Source organism: Crocodylus porosus, unplaced genomic scaffold (genome assembly GCF_001723895.1).
Source record: "Crocodylus porosus isolate Cpor-Errol unplaced genomic scaffold, CroPor_comp1, whole genome shotgun sequence".
NCBI lineage: Eukaryota > Metazoa > Chordata > Crocodylia > Crocodylidae > Crocodylus > Crocodylus porosus.
This window is the reverse complement of record NW_017728906.1, coordinates 95,931,173-95,942,157: the sequence shown is the minus strand read 5'-3', so window position 1 is coordinate 95,942,157 and position 10,985 is coordinate 95,931,173. Positions and strand designations below refer to the sequence as shown.

At 40.7% G+C, this 10,985-nt stretch overlaps 1 protein-coding gene and 1 long non-coding RNA gene across 2 annotated transcripts in view; both read left to right on the top strand.

Annotated features, from left to right (window-relative positions):
• The window catches only part of COL4A2 (collagen type IV alpha 2 chain), a 241,031-nt gene that overhangs the window by 23,981 nt on the left and 206,065 nt on the right, over nucleotides 1–10,985 (top strand). The gene's annotated exons all lie outside the window — the stretch shown is intronic.
• LOC109306320 lies at nucleotides 929–1,242 on the top strand. The gene is made up of 2 exons (XR_002099940.1): nucleotides 929–976; nucleotides 1,153–1,242. It is a non-coding gene; the product is annotated as an uncharacterized LOC109306320 (long non-coding RNA).

The window sequence follows — 10,985 nt, the reverse complement described above, 5'->3', positions numbered from 1 at the left end:
AACAATACTCCATTTCTAACAATATTCCATTTCTAACACTTCTATCCTCTGTAATATGTTATAGAGTTTATGACATCTTTCTAACCCATATATCAATCAAAACCATGTGCTCTTTCACATTGGTCAGCTATCCCCTTAGTTTTAGGTCAAAAACTCATCTGCAACCTTTTTAACACTCTTGGTTCATTTTTGTTCAGATGGAGTCTGTCCTCCCTATTCACAGCCCTCCTATTTCAAAAGATTCCCCAGTTCCTAATGAACTTAACCCACTCTTCCCTATACACTGACACATGTACATTTTGACACTCTGCAGCATTGCCTGTCTTTCTGGCCCTGTGCTTGGAACTGGAGACACAGAGGTGTGGTCTGGGGTGGGCCAAGAAAGATTTGTAGCTATAAACCCATCCCAAAATCCATCTCCTTATTTGGGTCCATACACTTATCACAGTGGCTGGGGGACTCTAAATTGGCAGCCTGGCATGGCTAAGCCATGATTTGGGCCAGGTAAGTCTGTCCTCAGTGCTGTGCAGGAGAGTGCCCCAGTGCCACAGAGGCATGGCATGGGGTGACCCAACAAGGATTTCTAGGTATAATCCCATCCCAAAATCCAGTTTTTTATTCAAGTCCGAGTACTTAGCACAGTGGCTGTGGTGCTTTCAGTTGGCAGCCTGGCACAGCCAACCCGCACTTTGGTCTGGGCCAGACTCTGGTCAGATGCATCCAGTAGAGTCCCCCGGTCGTGCAGAGGTATTTCGATGGGTGGCCCAAACAGATTTTCTAGCCCTAATCCCAGCCCAAAAGCCAGTTCCTTATTCAAGCCATGATACTTAGTATAGTGGGCATGAGGGCTGTCAGTTGGTAGCCTGGCACGGCAAAACCGCATTTAGGGCCGGGTAAGCCGCTTCTCAGAGATGTCCAGCAGAGTCCCCCAGTGACAGGGAGATGTGTTCTGGGGTGGCCCAAGAAGGATTTCTGGGTATATTCCCAGCCCTAAATCCAGTTCTTTATTCAGGTCCATATACTTAGCACAGTGGCAGGGGTGCTGTCTTTTGGCCACACTTTGGGCTGGGCAAGTCCTTGGTCAAAGATGTACAGGACAGTCCCCCAGTGTCACAGAGGTACTCTGATGGGTGGCCCAAGCAGAATTTCTAGCCATAATCCCAGCCCGAAAGTCAGTTCCTTATTCAAACCATTATACTTAGTAGAGTGGGTATGGGGGCTATTAGTTGGCAGCCTGGCACAGCCAAACCTTGCTTTGGGCCAGGCGGGACTGTGGTCAGGGTTCTTTGGGAGAGTTCCCCAGTGGCATCGCCATGAAATTTGGGGTGGCCCAAGAAGTATTTTGCCCCATAATCCCATCCTAATCTGACCTTCATTTAGGGCTCTGTACTTGATGTGGGATATTATTTTACAGTTTAATTAGTATATATGCATAGCTAATGAAATTCTGTCTCTTTAGGATGTGTAATTCATTAATAACAAGTTTTTATTAGGTCTAGTTTAGCTTTGAAAAAGGAACAAGGAACCGGGAATAAGGAACTGGGAATAAGGAACAGAGAACCAGGAATAAGCAACTGGGAATAAGAAACCAACTTCAGCCTCATTTTAACCTAATACCTCATTTGACCAGAGCTAATTTTTTATGCAATTGGCCATTTTAAAAGCACTCTAAAGTCCTGCACATGTGTTAAATCATGGTTCTAGAGCACTGTCAGGAGCCCAATCATGCAAACAATGTAATTTGTCTAGGTTCCCTAAGGGGCTGATTAGTTCTGCCTCTTCAATAACGCACCAGAGTAAGCACAGGCAACGACTAAATCACATGCTACAATCATAATGTCCAAAAGCAAGGTGTAATTGCAGTTCATTACAATGCAGAAACAGTTTCCTGGTAAATATACAAAGTCACCATGCTAGTCTGATGCAAAGCAATGTGCCAGTATCGCTTTTAAAAATGGGGAGATTAAAAATAATCATTAAAATAGAACTTTAAATTCCACATTAAAACGAACGCAAAAATGCAAGGGAATTAAGAATGTTCTCCATGGTGGCTTCCTTTGTCATTGTTCAGTATTAGGAGAGATTATCCTTTATATCAAGGGGACTGCTGCTAGGGAGCTTAGAAGGTCTTCCATTTATTTTCATCACCTACTCCCCACTGAAAAGCTTTGAAACTGATTTCCACTGGCTTCTGTTTCATTCTCTACTTTCTCTTCAGAGAAAGGAAATAGGACTCTATGTCTCTTCCAGTGAACTCCCCCTTTCTCCCCCACCTTAGAGGACATTCAGCCACCCAGAGTGGTTAAAAGAAGGAGGTATGGAGACAAAAATCCTCTCCTCTTGTAAATTCAAAGTAGTGGAAGTGGTGGGGAGATGAGTGGACATCATTTCTGTACCATTTCCAGGAAGAAGGAGAGTTTGTGCTTCGCCGACCATTTTAGCTTCCCACCAGAATTCTCTCTTGCTGGTTTCTTTCTGCTACCTATTCACCCCCCCCCACCCACTCCCTCCCCAGCCATTGCAACAGCTTTGATTTCTCTGACTTCTAAACTATCTACTAAACCTTTAATGCTGCTGCCTTTTGAAAACTTTTACCCAAGACACTAATAAGATTTTTCTTTAAATATAAGGCATAGGGAAGGGAGCACTTAGGAGTTTTCTGTGTCCTAAGATTTCAAGGAACCACACTCATTCCTTTGAATAATCAGACTGGAAAGAAGTATGACGTGTTAACATTGAACGCCCATCTCTGAAATATTTTCAAGGGAAATTATCTAAATAAACTTGTGAAGCATTGGGGGCTGCTATACAGGCTTGCATTTGTTCTAATGAAAGGACGGTTTCTTTTTAATATGAATTTTTTGTTATAAGTTTATGTCAGGCTGCTCAACGTGATATCCAGGTATCTTACAGAACTGTACAAGTCCAGCATGTAGTTTAACTGATATTGATGTCTGGCTCCCTTCTTCTTCCAATATGTGAGAAAGAAAGATTTATGAGGATGATGGCATTGTTAAGTATTGCTATTGTTCTCAAGGAGGTAGAGTTTGTAGTCATTCTAATATATTGAGAAAGGGAAATCATGGAGCCACCAGAAAAAAAAATTCCCTCCCACTGTCAACTTGTTCTGTTTTTTGGCTAAGAATCCCATTGTCCCTCAGGAGGAAGAGCATTACCTAAGGTTACTGTAGGTTCCTGAGGTGGCTTGAACATAGCTCATATATTACATTAGAGATTACAGCTATAGCCTTTAGTTTATTTCAGTGATGAACAAGTTGTCTCCTAAACAATGTTCACGTTATCGTTATAATATTTAGTAGATATACAGTCACTATCTGAACCAGGTGGTTGTTATTTCTCAAAGAATAATGCATTTCAAGTAGATAAGCAGAGGTGTAACAAGTCAGTTGAGTGCCTTAGGCAGCTGAGAAGCAACTTCCAGCTGTCACTGTACCACCCTGAAAGTCTTCGACTCCATGGCTCCAGTAGCAGCTGCTATTTTTTCACCCTCCTTCCCCACTCTCACCCAGGTGGTACCTGGGGCTACTGCCTCAGTGACCCCACCATGGTTATACTACTGTAGTCAATGGAAGTTACATTTTCATGCCAAGTCTGTATCTGCAAGCATGAAGATAGTCTATCTGGCATTTGTTTATATTTAGGGATTCAATTTCTGCAAAGAGGACTCTGCCTGAGGTTGTTACCTGTTTAGATGACTGAAAGGAAAACCTTCTTAAATTAGGAAGATGATGCTAGTTCTACTAATTTTGCTAGTTCTTCCAAACATTTCTCTCTTGTCCATAAAACTCAGTTTTGTAGATCAGGGATTCTCAATCCCTGGGCCATGGTGGGTTGGCTGCCAGTTCTCAGCATGGTCGGCTGCTGGACTGGAAGTGGCTGCAGACCAGCAAACCACAGCCCCAGAGCTGGGCGGAGAGGCCACGGCTCCTTCTGCAGGGCCTGCAGCAGTGCGGGGTTTGGCCCACGCCCCCACACAGTGGGTGGGGGTAATCTTACCTGCCTTCTGGCCAGAAATTCTGGCTGTGGTCAGCTGTGACTGCTGGGCCGCAGCCACTTCTGGGCTGCAGTTTGCTGGGCTGCAGCAAAAAAACTTTGGGAACCCCTGTTCTAGATCACAAGCTCCAATCTTACATGCGTATCATTCAGACACAAAGAGAAGTGGACTGGGTGTTATTTGCTATGGAAGATAAAGGGAATTTGCACTCATCGGTAAATTGTTAGCTCTGAGATCATCAGTTCTCAGTTGGAGTTTGTCATGGTGTAACCAATTAACTCAGAGCTCCATGATAATACAGCTGAATTGCTTCTGGTACCAAGGTAGCTAAGTTATCTCTGGCTCATTTAGACTTTGCTTAGGTACCTCTACATTAAACTGTAGTGTGCAGAGCATATATAACCTAAAAATGTCACATGTTTATGAGAATGATAATTAATGTGCTGTGTGAAGATTTTTTTAAATCTCATTACATGACTTCTATTTATTAAAAACATGTGAACAATTGTTTTGAATCCAAATATCTATGTTCCATGGCACCGGTTATTGTCTTGCTTAACTATGCTGTAAATATTAACTGTGATGAAATGGCCACATCTGGTATCAAATTTTAAGGTGGAATATTTACTTAGAAACTGTGCTCTGAAATGTGTTTGACCATACGCCTCTCCTTCACCTCTCCCCTCTCCCCCAGTTAATGGACATTCAGGGCATTCAAGCTTTTAAGGTAGCTTTTTAATTTCTTCTTACAGCCCTGATAATAGAACATGCATTGAAATCAGTGGAAAGGCTCCCATGTATTCAGACAGGCTTAGGGTCAGGCACTGCACGAAAAGGGAAGCAAGTGATAGCATAGTCTGGATTTAACATTCAAGGTAACAATTAATGGGAACTCAGCATGGGTGTGCTGACAAAGTGGTTTATGTTAATGATTATAGGAGCTGAAATTTCATGACAGTCAAAAAGATTTACAACCTCAGATAACCCTGAGTGACTTAAGGTCACCTCCAAAATGCAAGTTAGCTGCCTAAATGCCTTTTTGGAGGTGACCCTTCACATATACATACACTCTTTTTCAGATTGTTATGTATTATTTTTTTCAAGTTCAGGTTCAAGTTCCACGCAGAGTTACTTTTGCTGTCACTAGGTTTGTTTTTCCCCAGAAGCATTTAAAATCAAGATTGTGGCATTCTGAACTGCAGATACAAGGCAGATAATTACCCTTTAGGACCCGATACTACTCCATCTGTTAGGCACCTAAGTGCAATGCCATTCCACTTTGTTCAAGTCCCTAAACAACAGTTTACATCTGACTACCTTTAACTTCCTGCAGTTAGATACTGTTTACCATTTCAACTAGGCTGAGAAGCCCTCTGCTAGAAAATTTCTGACTTTCTCTTTGATAAACTAAATAGTTTGAGTCTCTCGCTGTTAGAAATCCTGACTTATGCCTTATATCCTTTCACAGCATCTGATGAAGTAAGTTTGGATTTGCAAACACTTATGCTATACATAGCTCTGATTTAGTTATTCTGTAAGATTCAAATCTACCTGCCTTCTGCCTGACTTCAGACAGCAGAGCTACTTGTTCTTGTCCCTTGACCACTTTCGGGGCTCTTTTCTGAAGTCCCTCCAGTTTATCAGCATTCTTCTTCAAGTGTGACCACCAGAACTGGAAACAGTAGTCTATTAGCATAATTCTGGAGCCAAAAAGGAGGTGCTGAATAATACCCCTTCCCCTCAATATTCCCCTGTATATGCATCCAAGAGTCACATTAATCCCTGTAGCCAGTGTCATGCTTGGAGCTTGCATTCAGCTTATCTATCATCCCCAAATAGTTTTCAGAATCACTGTGTCCCTCAACTTTAAATGTGGCCAACAGTCTTTGTTCCTAGATTTATACCCTTACATTTCACTGTAAAAAAATGCATGTTGTTTGCTTGTGCCAGCTTAGTAAGCAATTGAAAAGCTCTATAGCATTGTCCTGTTGTAGTCACTATTTCCTACCTTTAGGAACATCTTTGACTCATTTGCAAACATTATCAGGGATTGTTTTATTTTCTTCCATTAATTAAATTGTAAACAGCATAGGTTATAGGAGCTGGGGTGACCTACTAGACCCAATCAAAGTAGGTCACCCCAAAAATCTCCTGCCTAATTATGATTCCCCATTTGCCATTATCTTTTGAGACCTATCCAGTTAGCTAGTTTTTAATCCATTTAATGTGAATGTCACATTGATTTTATAGCAGTCTAGTTTCTTAATCAAAATGTCATGTAGTACCAAGCCATATCCTTATAGAAACCTATTAGATCTATGCTATTTTCTGTTGCAACCTTTGCAGGATTGCATCCTAACTGTCACAGGCCCTCGTGTAACTCTGCAAGTGGATACGGCAATTTTAGAACATGGATATTCTGCTGGTTCAGGATAGGATAACCCTTTCTCCCCATATACACAAAAGCTAAAGACTAAACTCTCTCCATTGTGCTCTTGGTAGTCTACTTGCACAGATGTAGCTGAGAGGAGAATATTACTCTGCATATGTGCATGTCGCCATACAAAAACATCAGAAGCATTCCTGCCTTCTGGGTAATTACAAATTACTTCCTTTTTGTCATCCGCCCATGATGCCATCTAATTTTATGTTCTTTGGCCCACAGTGTGTTAGCCTCATTAACCCTACTTGATTTCCTCTTCCAACATTTATGATTCTCAGGTGAAAAAATATTTCCTGACACCTGTCTAGATTTTTTTTTTTCCTTTAATTTCTACCTTGGCCTCCTCGCTCATTATATAGACTAGGCTGAGTCTTAAATGTAATATACTCCATTTAAATCTTATTTAGTGCCTTTAAAAAAAGTGATGGTGATTTAGAATGGTGCAGTCAGCTTGCTAAGTTATTTTCTTTTAGACCCCTTTCTGCATGCTTGCCATTCATCCTGTTTTCAAAAGTGCTGTACTATGTTAATAATAAATGCATAAAGCTCCATGAATGGCAGGGTCTGCCTGAGATTTTAAATACACAGGAGTTGTAGAAATTCAAAGTTATCCTCCCCGTATCAACTAGTTCCTTTGTATAACCCTAGCATTGTTCATTTCATTGCCTTAACTGACTTGTGCAATAAAGTCAAGAAATAGTTATTGGGGGAACCCTTACTTAATCTCCCTTGACAGTCTTAAAATTAAAATTCAGCCATCAATGTAATTTTATTGCAAACAGTAGCCAATCCTAAACCCAAATCCAGCCTAAATGGCCAAGATGATCATTGTCTAAATTCATGAGAATTGGAAATGGAGGGATTTTAATCCCAGGTCACAAACTAGAACGCTTCTTATTGTTTCTATTTGGAGTAAAGTCACTTCTGTATTCAATTACATGGGAGCAGTTCCACTAGGCGTGCCATATAGTGCAGTGATGCACTGCCTCATTACTTCTACATGTGCTGTGCAAGGGCCCTAGACTGTCCTCATACAATCTTAGACTCACAGAAAGTTAGGGTTGGGAGGGACCTCAGGAGGTCATCTAGTCCAACCCCCTGCTCAAAGCAGGACCATCCCCAACTAGATCATCCCAGCCAAAGCTTTGTCTAGCCGGGTTTTGAAAACCCCCAAGGATGGAGCTTCCACTACCTCTCTAGATAACCTGTTCCAGTGTTTTACTACCTTTCTAGTGAGAAAACTCTTCCTAATATCTAACCTAAACTTCCCTTGCTGCAACTTGAGACCATTGGTCCTTGTTCTACCTAGTTCCATCCTCCTTCAAACCCCGCTTCAGTTAGTTGAAGACTGCTATTAAGTCTTCTCTAAGTCTCCTCTTCTCCAAACTAAATAAACCCAGTTCCCCCAGTCTTTTGGGGGTAAAAAAATGAAACATTAGTGATTTTTGTTCTCTGTAATTGTGAATAATTCCTGTTGGGTCCTTGAGGACTACTAGCACCAATAAGGACTAGGCTTTAATGCAGTATTCACATTTATTGTAGCACAATTAAGTCTTTAGAGGTATGCACATTCATATCCGGTTCTTTATACATGCTTCATATGCATCCCAGAAGTCATTATACTCTGCAATATTTGTGAATGCCTAACAGATAAGCTACTTGATCTGTGTGTATGTTATTCTGAGCAACTGCTTCCCCACTAATTTGAATTTTCCTGGTCTTTTCTTGACACCATTTACTGTTTACTTCCTGATACGGACTTTACATTATGAAGAGATACACTTACGTTGTAGTACTTCTCATATAGGACAAGGAAGTATTATATCCAATAAAAGACACCACCCCCACAAATTCTTGCCCCTTGCAATTCAAACCAGGGTGTCTATAAGGGAAACACTGGAGAGAGACACAGGATTACATTTTTGCCTTAATGTTGTTTTTGTTACAGTAAAATGAAGCAATGGTGCAAATATAAATCATATGCATAGAAAACTGAAGATATGAAACTGCTGCTGACATTATTATTACTTCCATATAAGTTATAGTATTTATAAGTTACAAGCATTAATCATGTTCAAGGATAAAGAAGCTTTGAGGCAGAAGTATTTTCTTCTTTAAATAAAAATTGTTGTCAAAATCAAGTTTGCATCAATTTGTTGGTAATGCCTTGAAAATATCACTAGCTAGTGAATACTAGTATGTTTTTGTTCCTTTGGTAATGGCTTGGTTTTATCAAGTGTTTACACACATGTATCAGCACTATGAAATCTACGACATAAGAACAAACTTACAAACTGCTCTGTTACAACAAATACTTAAACTATTTATTGTGAGATCCTCCCTTTAGGCAGTGACCCTGTTAATTCAGGAAAAATACATGCCAGAAAGTAGGAATTTTTTGCCCAGGGCAAGATTAATGGATTAGATGAACTAAACGATTTCCCCAAACACATTTCTTTATTATGTAGAATATGATTCCTGTAAGGAAAGGTGAACCCTGCTGTAGACTTCCCAGACCTTGGAGGTCTCCTTTTAGGGAAAGTCATTTTTTCTTAGTCTGTGAAAGAGTAGCAGACTAATTCCAAACTTCCTCTTCCAAAAAATAATTTTTTGACACACAGTTACTGGAAATGTTGTTACAGCCTCAAAAATAAAAATGTAACATGACGAGCATCCTGGTACCCAGTCCCCCTGGAAGCAACCTTAAAAAACAAAAGGAAGCCCTTTTTCACAAGAATATATTACCTAATAGTTACCCTAAAATAACAGAAACACCTGGAAACTCAGTTACAGAACCTAATACCATATATATGACTATTAAATGCATGTAGCATCTCAAATACATTGAAGTCAGAGCAGGCATGCAGTTCTAATAGAGTGCACTTATTTCTATGCATGTAAGGAATGCATATGCATGCCTTTGACCTCCGTCCCTGTCTGTGAGAGCTGTTGATCCAGGAGTTTCTCTGTCAGTTGAAAAATGTAAACGTAAAGGTATTCTCCAGCTGAAAATCTTGTAACCACTTATCATGACAGAAAGTGTCATCTCATCTAGTGTGATTATTTTACTACAAGTATTTCTCCTTCATTCTATTAAAGACAGAGCCCATGATTTTCCAAAGTGTTTTTAAGTACCCTGGTAGACAAGTTTCTTAGGTACCCTAGGTTTTGTGTGACTTGCTTGAGCTCTTTTAAAGGCACCTGCTTTTCAAAAAGTGTTGAGTACTCCCCCACTTAGTTGCACCCTTTTAAAAGCACCCAATAACTAAGCCTCCCAAAATAATAAAACACTTTGGAAAATTTTGGCCAGTGTGTATTTAATGTAGATATGAGCCTTTACCCCCCAGTAATGTGAAAAATCTCCAGTCGCTCTTATTTATCACTAAGAATTTTAGTTCGTAATCTTTATAAGGAGCATGGTTTTAGCATTTACCTATTTGGTTTTTCAGTCATGTTTCTGAATAGATAATATATTCTGCTTTTTAAAATGAACCTTTAAGGCAGGATTGTCAAAGATAAGACCTATGGGCCAGTTCTAGCCCACAGAGTTGTCCCATCTGGCCCTCCATGTGTCAGAAGTTGGCGACGTGGTCTACTGCAAAATTTGGGGTCTCTGGTTCTTACTGCACATGCCCATCAGTAGAAGGGTGAGTGAGGATTGCGTTGATGCAACCTCACTCTCCCTGTGGCCCACTTGGCTCTGTCACCCTGGATCCCCTTGCATCTGTTGGACCAAAGCCACTGGTCCCAGCCTGGAAGGAGCCCTGAAGTCTGGATCCATCTCAGGTTAATTTGACATCCCTGCTCTAGGGTTTCAGTCCACCACCAGTAAATGTTGATTACATCTTCATGTGGTTGGAAACTTTGACACACCCTGCCTCAGAGGAAGAGTCCTTGGCTTCTGCGTGAAGGCATATTGCTAGGATGGAAGAGGGACTGCTCCTTCCTCTTCTTTCCCCAAAGGAGGAAAATGACCTCTCTGGTGCACAAGTCAAGGGGAGGTTGTTTGAGCACAAGGTTATAAACACTCTCAGTTTCAAAAGAGTAGTGTAGCACTGCCTTAATATGGGCCCATGGCTTAGATGCAACAGCCTGGATTTGGGTGATTAGGGCTGGGCAATGCAGAAATGTTTCATCACCAAAACTATTCATGGGGGTAAGGTACAATACAGTTCATTGTTTTAAAATAACAACATGACAATTCCTTCCAAAGAAAGGTGCCAAAAAAGATAAATAGAATAATTAGAGGGCAACTGAGGAAAAATAATTATCAGAAAAAGGAAATAGGGTGAAGAGGAAAGGCAATAGGATTTTGCATACTTTTTTCTTAGCTTTGTGAAAATAAGTGTAAAAATATAACCATATTCAGTGTCTCTCTGCCTTCCTCCTTTCTCCTTGCCTTTTTGCAATTTGACTTTTCTCTCAAAATTGCATAAGGAAAGCATCATCAGTGCTCATATTCTCTCCATAAAAGTTGGAGAACATGGCAACCACACACACACACACACACACACACACACACACACA